The sequence below is a fragment of the Hemicordylus capensis genome, chromosome 2 (assembly GCF_027244095.1).
Source record: "Hemicordylus capensis ecotype Gifberg chromosome 2, rHemCap1.1.pri, whole genome shotgun sequence".
NCBI lineage: Eukaryota > Metazoa > Chordata > Lepidosauria > Squamata > Cordylidae > Hemicordylus > Hemicordylus capensis.
Window position 1 is genome coordinate 272341615 of NC_069658.1, and position 19145 is coordinate 272360759.

The 19145-nt window shown below is 43.5% G+C and overlaps 1 protein-coding gene and 1 long non-coding RNA gene across 16 annotated transcripts in view; one reads left to right on the plus strand and one right to left on the minus strand.

The window, feature by feature from the left end:
- The window catches only part of CADPS (calcium dependent secretion activator), a 544177-nt gene that overhangs the window by 374159 nt on the left and 150873 nt on the right, over positions 1-19145 (minus strand). The window lies entirely within an intron of this gene.
- The window catches only part of LOC128346113 (uncharacterized), a 28468-nt gene continuing 22117 nt past the window's right edge, over positions 12795-19145 (plus strand). The window contains exons 1-2 of the long non-coding RNA XR_008316787.1: positions 12795-14325; positions 14416-14688. This is a non-coding gene — a long non-coding RNA (uncharacterized LOC128346113). The remainder of the gene's footprint in view (positions 14326-14415; positions 14689-19145) is intronic.

The following is a 19145-nucleotide window of genomic DNA, read 5'->3' on the forward strand; positions in this document are numbered from 1 at the left end:
GCCGGAGGCCCGGTCTACCCAGCGATCGGAGGCCCGGTCTACCCGGCCCTTTCCCGGCGGGTAGACCGGGCCTCCGATCGCTGAGTAGACCGGGCCTCCGATCGGGCGGGCAGCTAGCTGGGAGGGAGGGAGGGCTGGATGGTTTTAGAGGTTATTTCGCCGCGGCGGCGGCGGGGGGGGGGCGGCTGGTTTCCAGCGCCCCTATACAGTACAATACGGGCGCTGGCGGGGGCAAGGAGGCGGGAGGGCTAAGCAAGCCCTCCCCGCCCTTAAAGACATACCCCCCACCCGGACCCGGACCAGGCAGGGCCGGACCGGTCCGGCAGTTCGGCCATTCTTTGGAATGGCTGCCGGACCGGTTCGGACACACCACTACTTGCAAGTCTCCCACTTGCTTGCTGTCCTCTACAACTACAAACATTTATATATGGCTTTCCAACAGAAGGTTTTACAGCGGTTTTCATAGAAAAATAAGTAAGATTCTCGCCTGTCCCCACAGGGCTATTCCCATGATAAATAGAAGAGATGTGCCACTTCAAAAGGTGCCTTTTTACTCAGTTAGCTGGGGTAACTAGTTGCTAATTGAATAAAGTTAGTTATCTAACTGCTAACTTCTCATTGCTGCTGCTGCCACTGCCACCAGTGGCCTGCCGGGCCCACCTATCTGTGCTCCTGCATCACGTGGCTCTGCAACCTGCCACTGAAGCAGAACCTCCCCTCTGGCTTCCCCATTGGATGGATGGTCAGTAGGAAGAGGAAGGAGACAGAGGAGGAGAAGCTGCTCATGAGAACAAAGTGCTCTGAATGAACAAAATGTTCACCGAAATGTCCCAGCTGCTCCCAGAACTTCGGACACCTCAACACATGCAAAAAACCTTGTTTGGTCCCCAAAATAGTCTCTGTTCCTCTTCATTCAAAAAAAGTCATTTGGTCCCCCAAATAGTTGCATATCCTCTATAAACATCCCTGGTTGTCAACCCTATTCCAGACCAATGGCACAATAAAACATTGTTTTCTCCTATTACTCAGTTATGGACAACTGTGGACTTATGCTGAACTAATAGAAAAATGCAAGGAGAAAGACATTTCTTCAAATTTGAAATATATACTATACAATCAAAACTGATACATGTCCATGGAGAAATCTGAAATGGAATAGATACAGAGTGAGTCTCACAAGAAGGGAAAGGAAAAATAGCCAGGTGGTACCTTCTATTGATGAGTTTAAGCTTAAACAGAGTCAGATCCAAATATAAAGATAAGTGGAATAGAGATTTAATAGGCCAACTGCGTGAAGAAGAATGGAAATGGCTCTGGGAAAACAATCTAAAAATATTATGAATGTCTCTTTGCAGGAAAGTCTGCACAAGTTACAGTTTAGGTGGTACCTTACTCCATCACGCCTCAAACATATTTATTATCTACTGGATGAGTGTCTGGGGCTGTTGAGTTTTATATTTTTGTACAGCTATTGAGCCTTTTTTTGAAATAAGTGTTCTCAGAAATTAAAAATATATAAATGATTCAAAAATGATTCTTTTTGGGCAGAGAGAGGTCTTTCCCAGCTCTTTCCCAGCACTGCTACCTGAGATCTTTTTAACTGGAGATGCCAGGGACTAAAGGTAAAAACAAACGATGATACAAATCAAACAAAAGTCTACCAGATGACCTTATAGTCATTTTTCTTCTTCCTTTCAACACTGTGCTGATATACAGTAGGCTTTTAAAATAGGCAAATCTACTTAGCACAAAAAGAATGACACTCCTCTGTTTTTAACTACCTAATTTTACAACCAGGGATGGTCACATGAGGGCAATATTTCTTTATCATCTGTTTAGCCTTCAAGTGAAAACCCCCAGTGTCTCTAGCATCCACTCTGGAGCTGACAATGATGCTTATACTCAGCCCATTGAAAGTTACAAGAGTAATTACAACCCTACAGAAGGGCTTCAGGCTGCTGCTCGTTACTATGGCAGTAAATACTGATCTTCCAAAAATAGATTAATGTGCTTATACTGGTCTTTGAAATTATGCTCATTCTATAAGCCAGCAGTTCTCAAACTTTTGTCAAAGGCCATTGTGGCTGGGGATGGCGGGAGCTGTAGTCAAACAGCATCTGCGACTCAACATCTGGGACCCTTGCTCTAAGCAATTTCACAAACTGGTAAAATAGGTCTGGGCAGCTCTTTCCTGTTTGCTTTGTTCTGTATGTGTAAGATGAGTGGCAGAATAAGAAGAGCTCTGCTACATAAGACCAAGGAGCTCCACATACTGTTTCTAGTTATGTTTGGCCAGATGTTTTTGGGTAGGCCCCAACAGGGCATGAAGCCCTCCCACATTTTTTGCCACCTAGTAATCGGTATTTAGAAGTGAGACCTTTGGAGGACACAGGGAACCTTTCCTCCTCCTATGTAAACTGCTTTGAGAACTTTTCCACTGAAAAGCAGTAGATAAGAAATAATAGTAGTAGTACTGCCTCTGAATATGGAGGTTCCATTTAGTCACCATCGCTAAAAGGGGCTGAGAGATCTCCTTTCCATTAATGTCTAATCCCCTTTTAAAGGCATCTCAGGAGGTGGTCAGCAGCACATCTTGTGGCAACAAAATTCACAATACAGAAAACCTCACAATTCCATTGTGCATTATGTGAAAAAGGACTTCTTTTTGTTGTGTCCAGAACCTACTGTCAATCAATTTCACTGGGTAACTCCAAGTTCCAGTATTATAGAACAGGGAGACACATTTCCACTTTTCTTTGACATAGTGTGAGGGCTGGAAAAAGCTGTGTTTTGCCTTTGGCATAACTGTAGCCATTTTGCTTCTGTAATACTGCTAAAAGCTGATTAGGAAATAAATGATAGTAAGAAATTGCAAGCAAATCTCTTTTTGGGTGTTGTAAGCATTTCTGAGTTCCAGACAGGACAGGAAGATAACACTTGAGAAATGCTTAAGCTTAGAAACCGCAAGCGGAAAGACAGGAAGCCACCTCTTGATATATGTGACACCATGTCTGGAACGACAACTTATTTGAATATAGCCAATAGCATTGATTCTACAGAAAAGGGGAACTGAGGGAGGGGGCTTGTTGCTTGTCACTGCTTGTTAAGGTATAAAATTGATTGTAACTGTTCCTGCGGTGTGCCATTTCTCTCTTGCATTGAAATGGACACCCTTTACTCAGCTGAATAAAGATACTTAATTCTCCTTTCTGGCTTCTTATTGAATTGGGCTGATTAATCATAAGAGTCCAGAGCCAAAATCCCACCAGACTAGTTGGAGGGCTTTTAGCCTTCCCGGAAAACTGACCCCAACAATAGTGTCAAATTAAGTTCATGGCAATGTCTTTGTATTTTTTAATTGATATTGGCAAAGAGGTACCTTTTAATGTGGTGATTTTCTTTTATTTAGCAGGAGGAGAGTAACTGGCCCTATCCACCACCAGCACAGTACCTCCAGTGACTGTTGCTGGTGCCTATCTTATGTTTCTTTTTAGATTGTGAGCCCTTTGGGGACAGGGATCCATCTTATTTATTTATTATTTCTCTGTGTAAACCGCCCTGAGCCATTTTTGGAAGGGCAGTATAGAAATTGAATAAATAATTAAACAAACAAACAAACAAATAAATAAATCTTGGATTAATGGAAGCCCACTGGAACTAATCAGTGGGCTTCAAACTGTTGCATCAAAGGACACACACACACACACACACACACACACACTTTCCCATGTTGCAGTTTCATACCACATAGATGGCACCAATAATATAGAACATAAGAAGTGCCTTGATGGATCAGGCCAATGGCCTATCTAGTTCAGCACTATCTAGTTTCATATAGTAACTGAAGCTACATACAATAGCTTACCAGGTACTTCTGGGAAGCTCACCACATCCACAAGAGGAAGGCATGGTCCCTCTCCTGCCATTGCTCCCCAGGCTTCAACTGGTATTCAGAGAGATCCTGCCTCTGAATCTGGAGGTAGTCTATAGCCATCAGGACTAGCAGCCATTTACAGACTTGTACTACATGAATTTGCCTAAGCCTCGCTTAAAGCCATCTGAGCTGGTGGTCATCACGGCATCCTGCAGTAGACAATTCCACAGATTAATTATGTGCTGTGTGACAAAGCACTTCCTTTTGTTTGTCCTAAATTTCCTGGCAATCAGTTTCATAAGATGCCCCTGATCTTATCACCTCTTTGTGGAACATCCATGCAATGGATGTTAATGGAAGTATCATGTGGATACTGTGTATCACTTGTCTCCCTCTGTGTGTATGTGATGGAGGCCAATGCTTATTGCATATCCTCCAACATTTTAGGATGGTAAGGAGGTTTGCTAGTTTTATGTTACAGTATGGGAGAAGCAAGTCTGCCTCCAAAATATTAATTTCAACATACAGATCTTCAACAACAGTCTCAAAAGCAGAGTTTTCAAGTGAGATGTTGTGGATGTGTGCACTGTGATTGCTATACAGCATCTCATTTCCAAAATGGTAACATATTTTGAACCGCTCAAGCTGTGAAATCCATTTCACAAGACAGATAGTACTGGATAGGTAAATAGTACAGTTTGCAGGTATTACATACAAGTCCAGTATGCATAAATGCATTGGTGCATAAAGTGAGGAAATAGGCATATTTGGAGTGCACTGTGTGCTACTGGCACTCAGAAAATATCAGCAGTATGTAGAAGTTATTCTGGGGACTTTTCTTGTAATAGCATCAGCTTTTCGTCCACTGTCTTAGGGATATGTGGAACCAGTTTGATATGAACTGGGTTTGATTCTAACTGGCCCAGTTCGACTTGTTTGAGACTGGCCCCCACAAAGGGTAGCCAGTACAAGTTCGAGCTGAATCGGGCCTGGTTTGGGTCAAACCAGTTTTGCCCAGTTTGGCTTTGCTTGAAAAGGGTGGGCAGGGGCGAGGGTACATGGGAGGTCACCTAGGCCCTGCCAGGTCTCCCCATCAGTGCAGGCTGGCAGGGGCAACACAATGGCCTCCGTACATGCGTGGAGGTCACTCTAATGGCCTCTGCACTTGTGTGGAGGCTCAAACTAGGCCCTCGCTGATGGGGGGGGGCACCGACAGGGCCTAGGGGAGCGACCACTGGACTGTTGTTGCTGAGGAGCCTCCACCACAGCATGTAATATGATCTCCCACCTGCCCCACCCACCCTTTTTAACCCCATAGGGTTCCCCCTTTGCTTGTAAAGGGGATTCCTTACTAGATTCCTCTTTTGCAAGCATGCAGAACTGGATCAAGCTTGTCATACTTCACACAGTCTGAGCATACACAGAGTCCCCTTGAACATGGGATAATGTGTCCTGGCCTCCAGAAATCTATGTAAAGATCAAATATATATATATACACAAAATCTTCATAGCCCTGTTAAATTGCAGGCAAGGCTGTTTGTAAGCTGCTTAGTTTTGGGGGCCTGTGGAAAAGGGTTTTTAAAATTCCTAGCACATTACAGGTGTTAATTGGCTTGGCGAGGCTAGGAAGATTTTGTTATCACCAATTACTGCTATTAACATTAAAGCTTCACGTAGAATTGTCACAGACAATTATGTTTCTTGCATGTTATGGCCATTTGATCACTGTTTACATTTCTTCTTTGCCCCCCCATACCCAAGTATGTGTTTGTGTGTATGTAGATAGAAATATCTCTACCAAGTGAGCATAACACACCATATCGCCGAAGAAGCAGAGGCTAATCTACTTGTGGGAACTGTGGGAACAGTGCCTGTGGGAACTGGCGGGAGCCAAGCAGCTCCCAGCAGCGTCTTGGTGGTAACTATTTGTGCCTCGGTGGCAACTTGGTGTTGTGTTAACTATTCTGTTCAACAATGTCACAGCCAAACACCTCATAGCTAAGAACCTGGTGGCAGTTTTCCCATCATATTATGGGGACAGATGTAAGAGGAAAGTATGGTTCTTCTTCCAAAAGGGGGGAAATCAGGCATGTAGATACAATTGAGCGGTGGGGCGGGGGGGAGTCTCTGGAAGCCACCACACTGGAAGCCCCACGCCCTCCCCCACACTGGGTCACAACCCTCCCCCACACTCCAATGCCACTGAGCATCATGGTTCTGAGGCAAAGCTGTCCCAGTCCCAGTGACAACAGGCAGCACTTATGGCAGGCCTGTTCTCACTGGCATCTGCACAGTCCTGCTCCTGCCCTCTGAGCTTTTGGCTCTGCTAGTCCTTCTCTGGTGGAGGCAGGAGGTTCCTGCATTTGCCCATTTTCCTGCCTAGAAGCATCCAGGTGCCAGATGTAGAACCCAGAGCTGCCTTGGGCTGCTGCCACTGTCACTGCAGGACCTCCTTCTGTGTGCTGCCCTGCCTTACTGAGGAGATGGCCACGAAACACGTGCCTCCAGCACCCCCCCTCCTCCTTGCCTTCACCATCTTGAGCAGGAGAGGTAAGCAGCAATGGGCTGGGTGACCCCCAGTCATGCCTCCCCCACCAAATACCCAGGAGGGGAGGCAATGGTGCAGGGCTGTCTTCTCCCCCAAGGAAACCTGCCTGCTTGCCTTGCTTGGACCTTGCTCCTGTCACACTGGCTCAGTTTTTGGAGTGAGGTCCAACAGAAAATAGAAGAAATTTGGATATGCACTCCAAAAGATCCAAGAATATTATTATTTGGTTATATAAAGGAAGAAGCTCTGGCAGTGTATTTAGAACTGATATTGACTTCAGTAGCAGTGGCCAGAGTGTGTATAGCCGCAAAATGGAAATCGTATGGGGCCTCATCCCTCCAGAACTGGTTTGAGAAGGTCTGGCATACTGCCTTGAGGATAAAGTTAACTTATTATTAAAAAGCATTGGGAAGAAGGGGACAAGACAGATTTCTGGAGAGATGGAGCCTATTTATAGGCTGCTGGAATAGTATAATACAGGATCATGATTCTAAGTTTGCGGTTTTTCATTTTTTGGAGAGTATTATAAAAAGAATATAAAAGGGTTTTTCTAATTTAATTAGCACTTGAGGCAGCCCAATCCAGATTGGGATAATGGCTGGGGAAGCCTTAACCCTCTGCCATCCCCACCCCCAGGCAGTCCTGGTTTAGATTAAAGAGCCCTGCACATAATATTTACCTTAGAAAAATTAAGCAGGTAGGCCTCAGTGCCACAAAAGGGGTGTCATCTAGTTTGGCCCTGAGGCTACATTGTGAATCAGAGAAGGGGAAGAAGGTCTTTTCAAACTTTTCTCCTCATAAGAATAGGCCTACTGGAGAAAGGCCTACTGGATCAGGCTCAAGGCTTATCTAGTCTGCATCCTGTTTCACACAGTGGCCTACCAGATTTTATTTTATTTTATTTATTTAACTTATATACCACCCCACACTCTGGGCGGTTCACAATGATAAAGAATCAAGAGGGCATGGCCTCTCTCCTGCTGCTGTTCCCCTATAACTGGTATTTAGGGCCATCCTGCCTCTGAGGCTGGAGGTGTCCCACAGCAACCAGACTAGTAGCCATCGATAGACATGTCCTCCATGAATTTGTCTAAGGCTCTTTTAAAGCCATCCAGGCTAGTGGCCATCACCATATACAATGGCAGATAATTCCATCGATTAATTCCATCGATTAATTATGTGCTGTGTGAAAAAGTACTTCTTGTTGGTCCTAAATCTCCCAAGGTTCAGTTTCATGGGATGGCCCCTGGTTCTAGTGTTGTGACAGAGGGAGAAGAATTTATCTCTGTCCACACTTTCTGTTCCATGCATAATTTTACATATCTCTATCATGTCTCCCTGTAGTCGCCTCTATTCCAAAGTAAAGAACACAGGAACTTAGGAAGCTGCCATATACTGAGTCAGACTATTGGTCTATCTAGCTCAGCATTGTCTTCACAGACTGGCAGTGGCTACTCCAAGGTTGCAGGTAGGAATATCTCTCAGCTCTACTATCTAATATCTCTACTCCCTTTCATCTAGCACACACTGAGCCCTTTCTCACGATTATGTGAGAAGGCTATCAGGCAGCTGGTAGGGAAGGCTGCTCAAAATTACCTTCCCTGCAGATGATCCATCAATCCTTGCTGGGCTCACGGATTGCATGTCCAGATGGTCACTGGCTTTCTCTAGCAGCACTGATTGTCAGGGGCCAGGACATGTCATCCCGTCCCTTGGAAATCCCATAACACACCGTGCAAGTGTGCAGTGCATTTTGAGGATCCTACCGACTGACACACAATCATTTAGCCCAGGCAACGGGTGCATTTGTGCCCTTAAGTTTGGTTAACAGGTGGGCCTCTTTGGCAAGTTTGCTGCTGAGGCTCTGTCGGCAGCCACATGGCTGCCGGTGGTTCTTAAGAGCAGTCAAGACTGGGCTTGGCTTCATTAGCCCGGTCTTGGCTGCATGTGAGAACAGCCTCACTATATGTGTGTACTGACTTGATTATAAAATGGCTGATTGAAAAGATATTCTAAGAATGCCGCGTGAGCAAGGCTATTTCAGTGTGGATTACAGTACTCTTACTGTAAACTCTGGCCCTGAGCTTTCTGTTTCAATATCTCTGGAGATAACACTGACAAATTAGAGAAGCATAATTTGTATACTCTGCTACTATTTGTGACACACGGCGGGTCTCTAAAGGAAATGTTTGATCAGCTTTTTAACCTTGTAGCATTTCAGAAAATAAATGAAGGAAAACAAATTCAGCAACAGCCAGTAACCTATGGTAACAAGCATAGTAAATTGCTTTCTTAGCTTTAGAAGGAAATATTGCAGGCAACACAGGTCCAAATACACAATAACAAAATGATTATTGTACAGCTATTAGTACACTTGAGCTTTTCAATATCTCTGGGTCAATAACCAGGTGTTGAAAATATATTTGTAGCAGATGGAGAGTCTAAATGTGAATTGTAATTAGACAATGAATCTTGGAGAATCATTAGAGAAGCCAGCATCTTTGACTGAAGTATGATCAGGGCACCCAAACAATGGTCTGACAAAGCAATTGGACGTTCCTCTCTTGAGGTGTGAACATCTACTACTACCTACAATTTCAAGAGAACTTCCTCACACAATGCTTGATTAACTTACAGAACTCATTGCAAGAGGTGACGAGGGCCATTAATTTAGAAAGCTGTTTCAAGGCTTAGACATTCATAGAGGATACAGATTTATAATTGCTAATGATAGTTCAGTTTTCTTCTGCAAGTTTACGACCAAAAGCAGTGGCCCTGCATTTCCCTGCTCAATAATATTTCGTAAGGCAAAATGAGTAGTGTGACTTTCTTTCATGGTGCATTTCTCTACCTCTGCTTTAGTTCATTGGCTGCTTCTTGTGGAACTGAGGCATTGACTAAAATGTTGATACTTGCTGTAGTATAGGGATTATTAGCCTGTTCTAAGCCCTGCTGGCCTGTCTAGTCCAGCATCCTGTTTCCCACAATAGCCCACCAGATGCCCCTGGGCAACTCACAGGCAAGAGCTGAAGGCATGTGCATCTTGCCTCTGAGTCTGAAAGTAGCCTATAGCCATCAGGAATAGTAGTCACTGATAGATTTATCCTCCATGAATTTGTCTAAGTTCCACTTAAAGCCATCCAAGATGGCCATCACCACATTCTGTGGCAGAGAATTCCATAGATTAATTATAGGAACATAGGAAGCTGCCAATATACTGAGTAAAACAATACTTCCTCTTGTTGATCCTAGATTTCCTTGTCATCAGTTCATGGGATGACCCCGGTTCAAGTGTTGTGAGAGAGGGAGAAAAATTTATCTCTATCCACAAACTCCAGACTATGCATAATTTTATAAACCTCTATCATGTCTCCCCTTAATCATTTTTTCCTAAACTGAAAAGCCCTAGATGTTGTAACTTTGTCTCATAAGGAAGGTACTCTAGCCCCCTAATCATCTTGATTGCCCTCTTCTGCACCCTTTCCAGTTCTTTAATGCCCTTTTAAAGATCTGGCAATCAGAACTGTACACAGTACTCCAAATGTGGCCACACCATAGATTTGTATAAAAGCATTATAATATTAGCAGTTTTATTTTCAATCCCCTTCCTAATGATTCCTAGCATGGAATTTGTCTTCTTCACAGCTATCACACACTGAGTCAACTCTTCTAACGAGCTGTACACCACAACCCCCAAATCCCAATTCTGGTCAATCACCGACACGCAGCTAGATCTCCAGTGTTGCCGGATAACAACTTCCATCATCCCCAGCAACAACAGCCTTTGGGGATGTTGGGTTTCCAGATGTTGCTGGACTATAGCTCCTAAAGTTAGAAACTTTGCCCTAGTAAACATTAGAAAAGAGAGAAAAAGTGGAGTGGGATAGCTGGTTGCAGTAACTTTCCCAGCCTTGGAGTTCTAGACTAATACTTCCAATTACCAGTTTCTGAGAACAAATAATAGGGGGTTGCTATCCACATCATGCCCTGGTTGTGAACTGGACTGAATTGACCTTTGGCCTGATCTTACAGGTAATTGTTCCCTGTAGCCTCCTTCAGCAGAGGTTTACTGGAGATTGTGGATCTATGTGAAACGGTAAATAAGGCCACTCATGCTTCTATAATGGGCAAATGTCCAAACTGTCCTTCAGTTTCTCTCTTTGACTAGACTGAGAAATCTTTGTTGCCTAAGCAGCCAATGAACTTTGTTTTTTCTCCTGCACATCACCTGGGGATGCAGACACCCTGTGAGATTACTAGGAGCTTTATGATTGGGTGTTTATGATGCCTTTAAAACAAACATTGAGCTTCATTAGCTATTGTTATTATATCTTTATCTATCTCTAATATAATTTATTTATCTCTAATGTAATTTATTTATCTCTAATATTGTTGTTATGTCTTTATTTAGCAGGCGAGAGCAATTGGTCCTATCCATCCCCAGCACAGCACCCCTCCAGTGGCTGTTGCTAGAATCTATCTTATGTTTCTTTTTTAGAATGTGAGCCCTTTGGGGACAAGGAACCATTTCATTCATTTATATCTATATAAACTGCTTTGTGAACTTTTGTTTTGTTTTCAACTTTTGTTGAAAAGCGATATATAAATATTCGCCGTATTCATATTTGTCGTATTGTGTGCTTGTAATCATAGTTGCTTTTTAGCCTTTGCCTTGTTTCTCCCAAGAGCACTGTTAATGCATTTGAGAATGAGGCCACAGGGACCAGATGTCAGACTACATAGCTGGATATTCAAGGTGAGTGACACGTTACAAGAGTAACATCCTGGAGGCTGGAACACTCTTATACATCATGGTTTGAAAGGCAATGTCAAATTAATTCTCAAGGTCATTCAGGAATTTCTGTGATAAAGCCCATAATTAAATCTGCCCTCTGATTGGTCTAAATTATAAATCTTCTACCCAGAGAACACATTTCACAGGGATAGTGCTGATATGTTTTTATGCTTTTTAAATGTATAAACTGGAAATTTCCATGAGCAGTTTAAGTCCTAATTCTGAAGGGCCCAACCCATTAATGGAATCACTGATCTGCACTCTGCTTGATTACTGGAATGTCTGAAATGTGAACTGAGTGTTGCAGAAGAATACAATCACTTGTATCATTGGCATCAGACAATTAGTGTACATTGGTCAGTTGTGATTTTAGTGCTACAGCAAGTGACATAAATATAGCATACTTTGTAGGAAAGTTATCTCTGCCTATTTACACTGATTAAACTCTGTACATTTGAGAACTCTAGACTAATGGGTCTATTTTTGCTACAGAAAGCCATCATCGTCTTATGGAATTACAACCCTATGTCTTTTAAACCCCTTCTCTGGACACATCAGTTGTTTTTGCTTTGCATAATCTCAACAAACAGACCCAAAATCAATCAAACAAGTGGGGGGACACACCCGATGACATCACAACAATATTGTTATTATTATCATTATACTAGGAATAACCATCCTACACTGCCTTGGTATTAGAGTGGTGGTGTGTTTTTAAAATATCTCTTTGAGAATAATCCTACCTCTCTGGCTTTTTAAAAGCCCTCCTCAGAAATTTATTGGAATCACTATGATAGATGTGACTTAATTACCATTATTGGCTACTGTAATGCTTTGTATCAGAGTCAGCTTTTGAAGATTGCCAGGAAACTGCTGTTAGTTCCGGACACAGCTGCTAGGCTACTAACTGGGACTGGTCATTTGGAACATATTTCACCAATGCTTTCAGCAGTAAGCTACTGGTCTGCTTCTGAGCAGAATTCAGAGTGCTGGTGCTTATTTTAAAGCTCTCAACAGCTTAGGACCTCAGTGCCTGTTCCCACATTAGCCTACGTGTCAGACTCCCAGGGGACAGGGTAGGCTCCTAGCCCTTCTTGAACTCCAGAATGGCTGGGTAAGCACCAAAAAAAGAAAAGAAAAGGTCAGCCTCAGGAACAGCCAGGGGAGGAGGTTTGTTTGTCACCTGAGTCCTCCTCCTGGCTTGCTACATTGAGCCAGTTCCCTATCCTGGATAACTCCTGGCTCCCATACTCAGAAACAGCTCCTCATCATCGGCTGCCTTGTCTTTAAATACCCCAGTGCAGAAGCAACAGGTCTTAAAGCCAACTTCCAGCTCTGCCCCCTTCCTGACCTTGCTTCTTGTTTCCTGCCCCACCCAACCTAGCTGTCTCCCTGGAGCTGTTTCCTGCAGATCTCCCTGCCTTGCCCTCTCAACCTCACTGGGATCCCACCAGCCTGGACCCTTCTCATCCCTACTGTCTCCTGAATGGAATGAAAGCCCCACAGGAGGAATGCCACACCCTTCTCCAGATGCCACAGGGCCACCCAGTCAACCAGGTAACATGACATCCTGACACTGCCCAATGGCTGAGATCAGCTTCAGAGGCTTTTCTTGGGAGACCCAACCATCTAAGGCAGGGGTTTTCAACTCTGGGGCCTCAGATGTTGTTGGACCACAGCTCCCATCATCCTCAGCCAAAGGCCATTGTGGCTGGGGATAATGGGACTTGCTGTCCAATAACATCTGGGGACCCAAGGCTAGGAACCCATAATCTAAAGTAAGGGTGGGGGTTGCTGGAGAGCGGGTCTTCTGGGTCATCGTGCTCAGTTTGCAGCCTTTCCTCCCCAAGGTGGCTCACCTGGCACCTAGAGTGGTATCCTTCTGGCACTATGTGAAGACTTTTTTCTTCTCTCAGGCATTTTGTTCTCTTTCAAATTTCGGTTTTAAATTGATTTGTTTGCTTTTAACAGCTGTTTTGATTGTTTGGGTTGCATTTTTACTTATCACTGTATTGTTCTATTATGTTTTTTAAAAATTTTAAATGGAAATTTAAATGAAGAGTGGTATAATTATTTTAAAATGAATAAATAAAAATAATATTCATCACTAGAATAATCCAAGAGGAACAGCTTACATACGAAAAGCTCTACTGGATCAGTTCCATGGCCTATCGAATGCAGCATCCTGTTGCACACAGTGGCTCATCAGATGCTTCTGATGCTCATAGGCAAGAGGTGAGGGCATGCCCTCTCTCCTGCTGTTGCTCTTCTGCAACTGGTATTTAGAGGCATCTTGCCTCTGAGGCTGGAGGTGTCCTATAGCCACCAGACTAGTAGCCATTTGATAGACCTGTCCTCCGTGAACTTGTCTAAGCCCCTTTTAAAGCCATCCAAGCTATCACTGCATCCCGTGGCAGAGAATTCCATATACTAATTATTCAATAGAGTTGTCCATAGATTTATCTGTGCATGCTGTTTCTGGGTTAACATTTGTTCCTTGCAGGGGGGTTGCAGTCGAATCCTAAATTTAAAAGTAAGCCCCACTGAGTGTAATGGGACTTTATTCCTAATATGTATACTTGATATTGCAGTCTTAAGCTTCACTTGGCTCACAGGGGAACAAGTGCCCACATATCTCTTGGTCTTTTTCACAGAATTCTTCCATGGGATTTGTTCCTTGCAAACGTGCTCTGTCCAAAGGGTGAACAAAACAATAAGCCCCTCCCACCTCTTTACAACCAGGGTGGAGTTAAGGAGACACAAAAAGCAGCTGCTAGGCTGAGTCAGCCGAGTGAGCCAGCCTTCTGTCATGTTGCATTTCCTTTTCTCTCAACATCTTGTACTGCCAACTGTTTATCTTTTGCTGTTTATGGGGAACTAAATTCCACCCATTCATTTCCTTATAATTAATATGATTTTCAGACCCATCTTGCACTCACCCTGATGTTTATGCGGATGGGGTTGCATTGCGAGCAGCAAGCCCCATCTGGAGGAACTGTATTAGTCATAGGCAGTTGGTGCTTTTCTGAGGAGAGATAATGAGGTCCTCCTTGGCTCTAATCATTGTTTGTGGAACTTGCAAAAATAAATGGTGCAGCGCAGAATACAGTAAGTATCCATTTTTAATTCCAGTGATAGCTCCTAGAATTGTGAATATTGATGAATGGTTGGGCTCTTGTTTTCCTTCTCCTGTAACAGGTGTGATCCAACCACCACAGGCCTGGTCATTTGTGAGTCTGCAAGGCTTCTGCAGAGAAGTTGAGTAGATCTTTCAGTGCAGATTGGACTGCGGCATATGATCAGGTGGCAACAAATCAAAGTCCTTCAAGGTTACCGCATGTGTATGCCAAAGTCAGAAGTGGAATTATTTGAATGAGCTTGAAGAAAAATGGAATGAAACACACTGCATGAACCCATGGAGTCGCCCTGACTGCAGTTCGGCTTCTGTCTGTTTTGTCCGAATGTGGACAGGTAAGCACATGGGGGTGGGGTGGGGTGGGAAGCAGCCCCGCAGTTCCATTGGACCCTCAGTTCAATGGAGCCAATGCAAGGGGAGAAGTACCAGTGCTTCTGAAAAGTTTAGCCAACTCAGCTGCACTGCTGGCTCAGTGGTGGAGGCAAATGTTGACGATCTCCCCTTCCCCAGGAAGCACACTCGGCCACCTAAAGATACATCTCTGCAGTCATGCAGCTTTCAGGGACATCTTTCCAGGTGACCCGGAGGACTTTCAGGGCAAGGGGGAGGTCACTGACATCCCCCCTCCCACACACTAACATGTGGTGTAGTGGTTAGAGTGCTGGACTAGGACCGGGGAGACCTGAGTTCAACTCCTCATTCAGCCATGATAGTTGCTGGGTGACTCTGGGCCAGTCACTTCTCTCTCAGCCTAACCTACTTCACAGGGTTGTTGTGAGGAGAAACTTAAGTAAATACTCCTGGCTCCTTGGAGGAAGAGCGAGATATAAAAAAATGTTTTAAAAACCAAAAACAAAAAACCAAATCTAGAACTCTTCAGAAGCACCGGGGCTAGACTACTGCTTTTCCTGTGGCACTGGTGCTTCGTGAGTCAGAATGTCAGTTGCTGACTTGTCCAAACACACATGCAGTGCTTCAGCACAGTAAACTATCCTTCCAGGCTTGATGTAAGCTGCTTCTCAAAATCAAAATGGTTCTAACTGACTTGTGCTCCTTCTCAAAACAAACCCTTTCTTGGTCAATACAGGAATTACAGTTTTAAGGGTGGGAAAGGAAGGCATCTGCCTTAAAGTCTTTACTACCAGATTTATTATGGGTAAATCTTTTCAGCCCACAATATTTTGAAATGTAAATCATGGAATTAGATTGAATGTATCTGATCCCCGAGGTTTTAAAGCTTAAATTAAAACACTCTCTCTCCCTCTCTCTCTCCCTCTCTTCATAAAGACTACATCCCATTTAAATTAATGGGACTTAAGTTAGGCTTGACTAACTTGTCACATTAACTTGCACTTAGTCATGACTACCTTAGTCTGGATCCTAACCTATTTCCCTAGCTTTCAGCTTACAGAAACAAGTTCTAAAGTGAGAAGCCAATTTCTACTAAATCTTCTGATTTTTTTTTAATACTGCTCTTATTAATTTAAACTCAAATTTAACAATTGTTCTGGATTACTGCAACACTTCGGTGGGAAAGCATTTTAACATGCGTCATGTTGCCCAGGCAATGCAGAGTCTGAAGTTCAAAGCACTACATGACCATCACCAAGTGTTCTACAGCACCTTTGTAGACTTTTGAACTCCCTGTTTCAGAAAGCTATGCAAGGAAGCATATGCTAATTCCTTCCATATTTGGAATTAGGTAGCCAGATGATTTTTCTTCCCATTATATGGGTGTCAATTCAAGCATTTTGGTGAGATAGGAACTGCAACAAAGGAGCCACATGTATTTATTCTTAGCAATATCAATCTGACAGATACATTCTCAGCACACTTAACTGCTTCTTTTCATAACAATGAGTGTCTGTCTATGCAGATTCAGAGCATCTCCAATATAGCAAAAATGAGCACCCATGCTTTCTGCTTCAACATCATCCAGGAGCCAAAGAAAGCCTGCAATGATTTTTAAGCTCATCTGAAATAGACTGAAGGTGCTAACTAGGAGAGAATAGGATTAGAACGGACCAGAAGCCTATATTCTATTCCTGGTTCTCACCTTGCTTCATTCTGTGACCTCTGGAAACTCAGTTTGCTGCTATATAATACCCCTTCTTTATCTTGGCTGCAGGTATAACTCAGCGCTGCTTCAATTGCAAAAGCACTGCATGATGCCTAAAAAAAATGTGTCTGTCAAGTTCAAGTTCATATAAATCATGACAGTGCATCTTTTTATGAAGCATAAAAGAAAATCAGCATAGAAGAAGGAGGGAGGGAGAAACAGTCTCCTTGGATCTTTCATAGTTACACCTAGAGAGAGCTGCTTTTGTAATTAAACTCTTGACATCAAGGTCCTGGATTTACTAATGCTAAATGCATAAGGGCTTTGATGAAATACTTTTGGAAGACATAGAAACAGCAGCACTGTCAATCTAAGTATCTTAATCCCAGAGCCTGAACTTTAGCATTTATCCAGCTTTTGTCAGTATGGATGCTAAAGAATACTTGCTGCCTTGCTGCAAAATCTCACACCTAGCCATTCCAAAGCTTGCACAAATGCAAAATCATTGGGGAGGAAATAAAATAAAATAAAATCCAAAGTATGCTTATTTAAGCATGAGTGATTGACTGATTAGCTGTGCTTGCAGCATTATATCAAGAATGATATTAAAAACTGTGGTATTCAGACAGCCAGTCAAGGGAAAGTATAAGGTTTTCTAGCACTAGCATGTATAACGTATGCAAGTGAAAAAAGTCCAAATGAATTGAACAGACTTCCAGGGTATGCTATGAATTGCATAAAACTATAAGTAGTTTCATTGTTCCCTTTATTTGCAAATGGAAAGGATTCAAGCAATCAGATTCATCCAGAACTGCCTGGAGCTGATGCCACCATGCACTCCAATACCTTGCCCAAGAATGGATGTTTTAAAACTGGCTGAAAGATGTTTAAGATGGTCAGGTCCAAAGAGGCTTTTTCAGAAGTGGTCTAATTACTGCCTCTGTTAACATAGAGGACACCACCCCCTGATTCAGGGAGGCATTTTCCACCCCTGCCAAGCCACAGACCCAGCCCCTCTCTGACTGCCTTCACCACCCACAACGGGCAAGGATCGAGCACACATGTGATAGGTCTCAGACTTCCAAGCAGTCTGTCCATTTCCTCCGGCAACACCATCTGAAAGGTATCCAATCTAATAGGACCAGATGGTACATCGGCAACATTCAATTCTGGTCCTGCAAAAAAACTTAACATCCAAGTCAGCCCGATAATGAGCAATGTTATCCGGAAAAGGTAATGCAAATTGGTCACAGCAGGCTGACAAAGGTTCATTTGATGGTCTTTGGGGACCTCACTGACTAGCCCCTGAATCACTCGAAAAAGCTCAGCTGGACAACACGGAGTGAATGCAAGAATGGCAGAGAAGGAAGATTTCTTCACTGCCACAGAATAGGCTCTAAGATCGGCTCTAGCATGTGTTTGATCGTGTTCATTCCAAGTTTTCTACCAACGGCACTCAAGCTATCTACTCCTGTATACCAAGGGGCTGCTTGGGCTTGGCAGGCCAGGGAGGGTGTCTAGACGCTCATATCATATCAATCGCTTGACTCATCTCATCATACCAGAGAGAGACCAGAGCATCAACAGGATTGTCTGCTCTCTCAGTAGGAAAATCTCCCAGTGCCATCAGAAATTCATTAGGATCCATAAGCCTCTGGGGGTGGACCATCCTAACTGGTCCCCCACACTTGCAGAAGTGTGCTGTGTCTACTCTCAGTCCAGTCTTTACCAGTTTGTGATCTGTTCATGAAACAGTATTAAAGCCTCCTGGACAATCCATGGAACACAACAGTCCACCGATGACCCAAAGACCAAATCAAGTGTATGACCTGCCACATGCTCACTTAATCCATGCATCACTTAATCTATTGTACTGCATCACTTAATCCATTAAAGCATCACTTAATCCATTGTTCTGCATCATCTCAACATCTATTGACAGAATTTTCTCCCCAGGTTTTGGTGGCCCAGTTTCTACAGGCATCCAGAATTTCCCTTGGATGCATCTTCCCATTCCTGTATTGCTGCTTTTGATTTTGCTTATTCTGCTCCCTATGCTTATCAAGGTATCTTGGCCTTAAAATCCCTCCTCAAAGCATCTTCCACTTCTTCCTCCTTTCTGCACAATCTACTACAGGTGGACCTCGTTATCCATGGGGGTTCTATTTCTGCCAATTTATGTAGGTAATAAACACAGATAATGAAGCATTAATTCTATGGCAATTGGGGTGGTTAGATTTCTGCAAAGCAAATACAAACTCTATGGCAATTGGGGGGTTAGATTCCTGCAGGACAAAAACAAAATACAAAAAAAAAAAGGCTTCAAATGGCTAAAATAATTGAAATAAAGTGCCATACTGTGTTCTGCAGGTCTTAAGCTGTCCAGCAATGCTCCGCAGAAGCCACAATTTCCCCACAAAAAATCATGATCAATCCCCCTCCACAAGAACCACAAAATGGCTCTACACTGCAAAATGGTGGCCAGAAATGACCTTGGAGGTAATTTCCAGCCACCTCAAAACCACAGATATGTGAAATTTAACACCCCCCCTTACATGTACACTGAGGTCAGGTGTCAATTGCCCAACCACAAATATGTGGAACCATGGATGTCGGGGCCGCATATGATAAGGTTTGCCTGAACTAGCTAACTCAGTCTTCCCTGATCTTTGTTCACCAAACCTGGTCCTCGCCATTCACTTTTGCCCTGTTTGTGACAATGCCTATTTGACA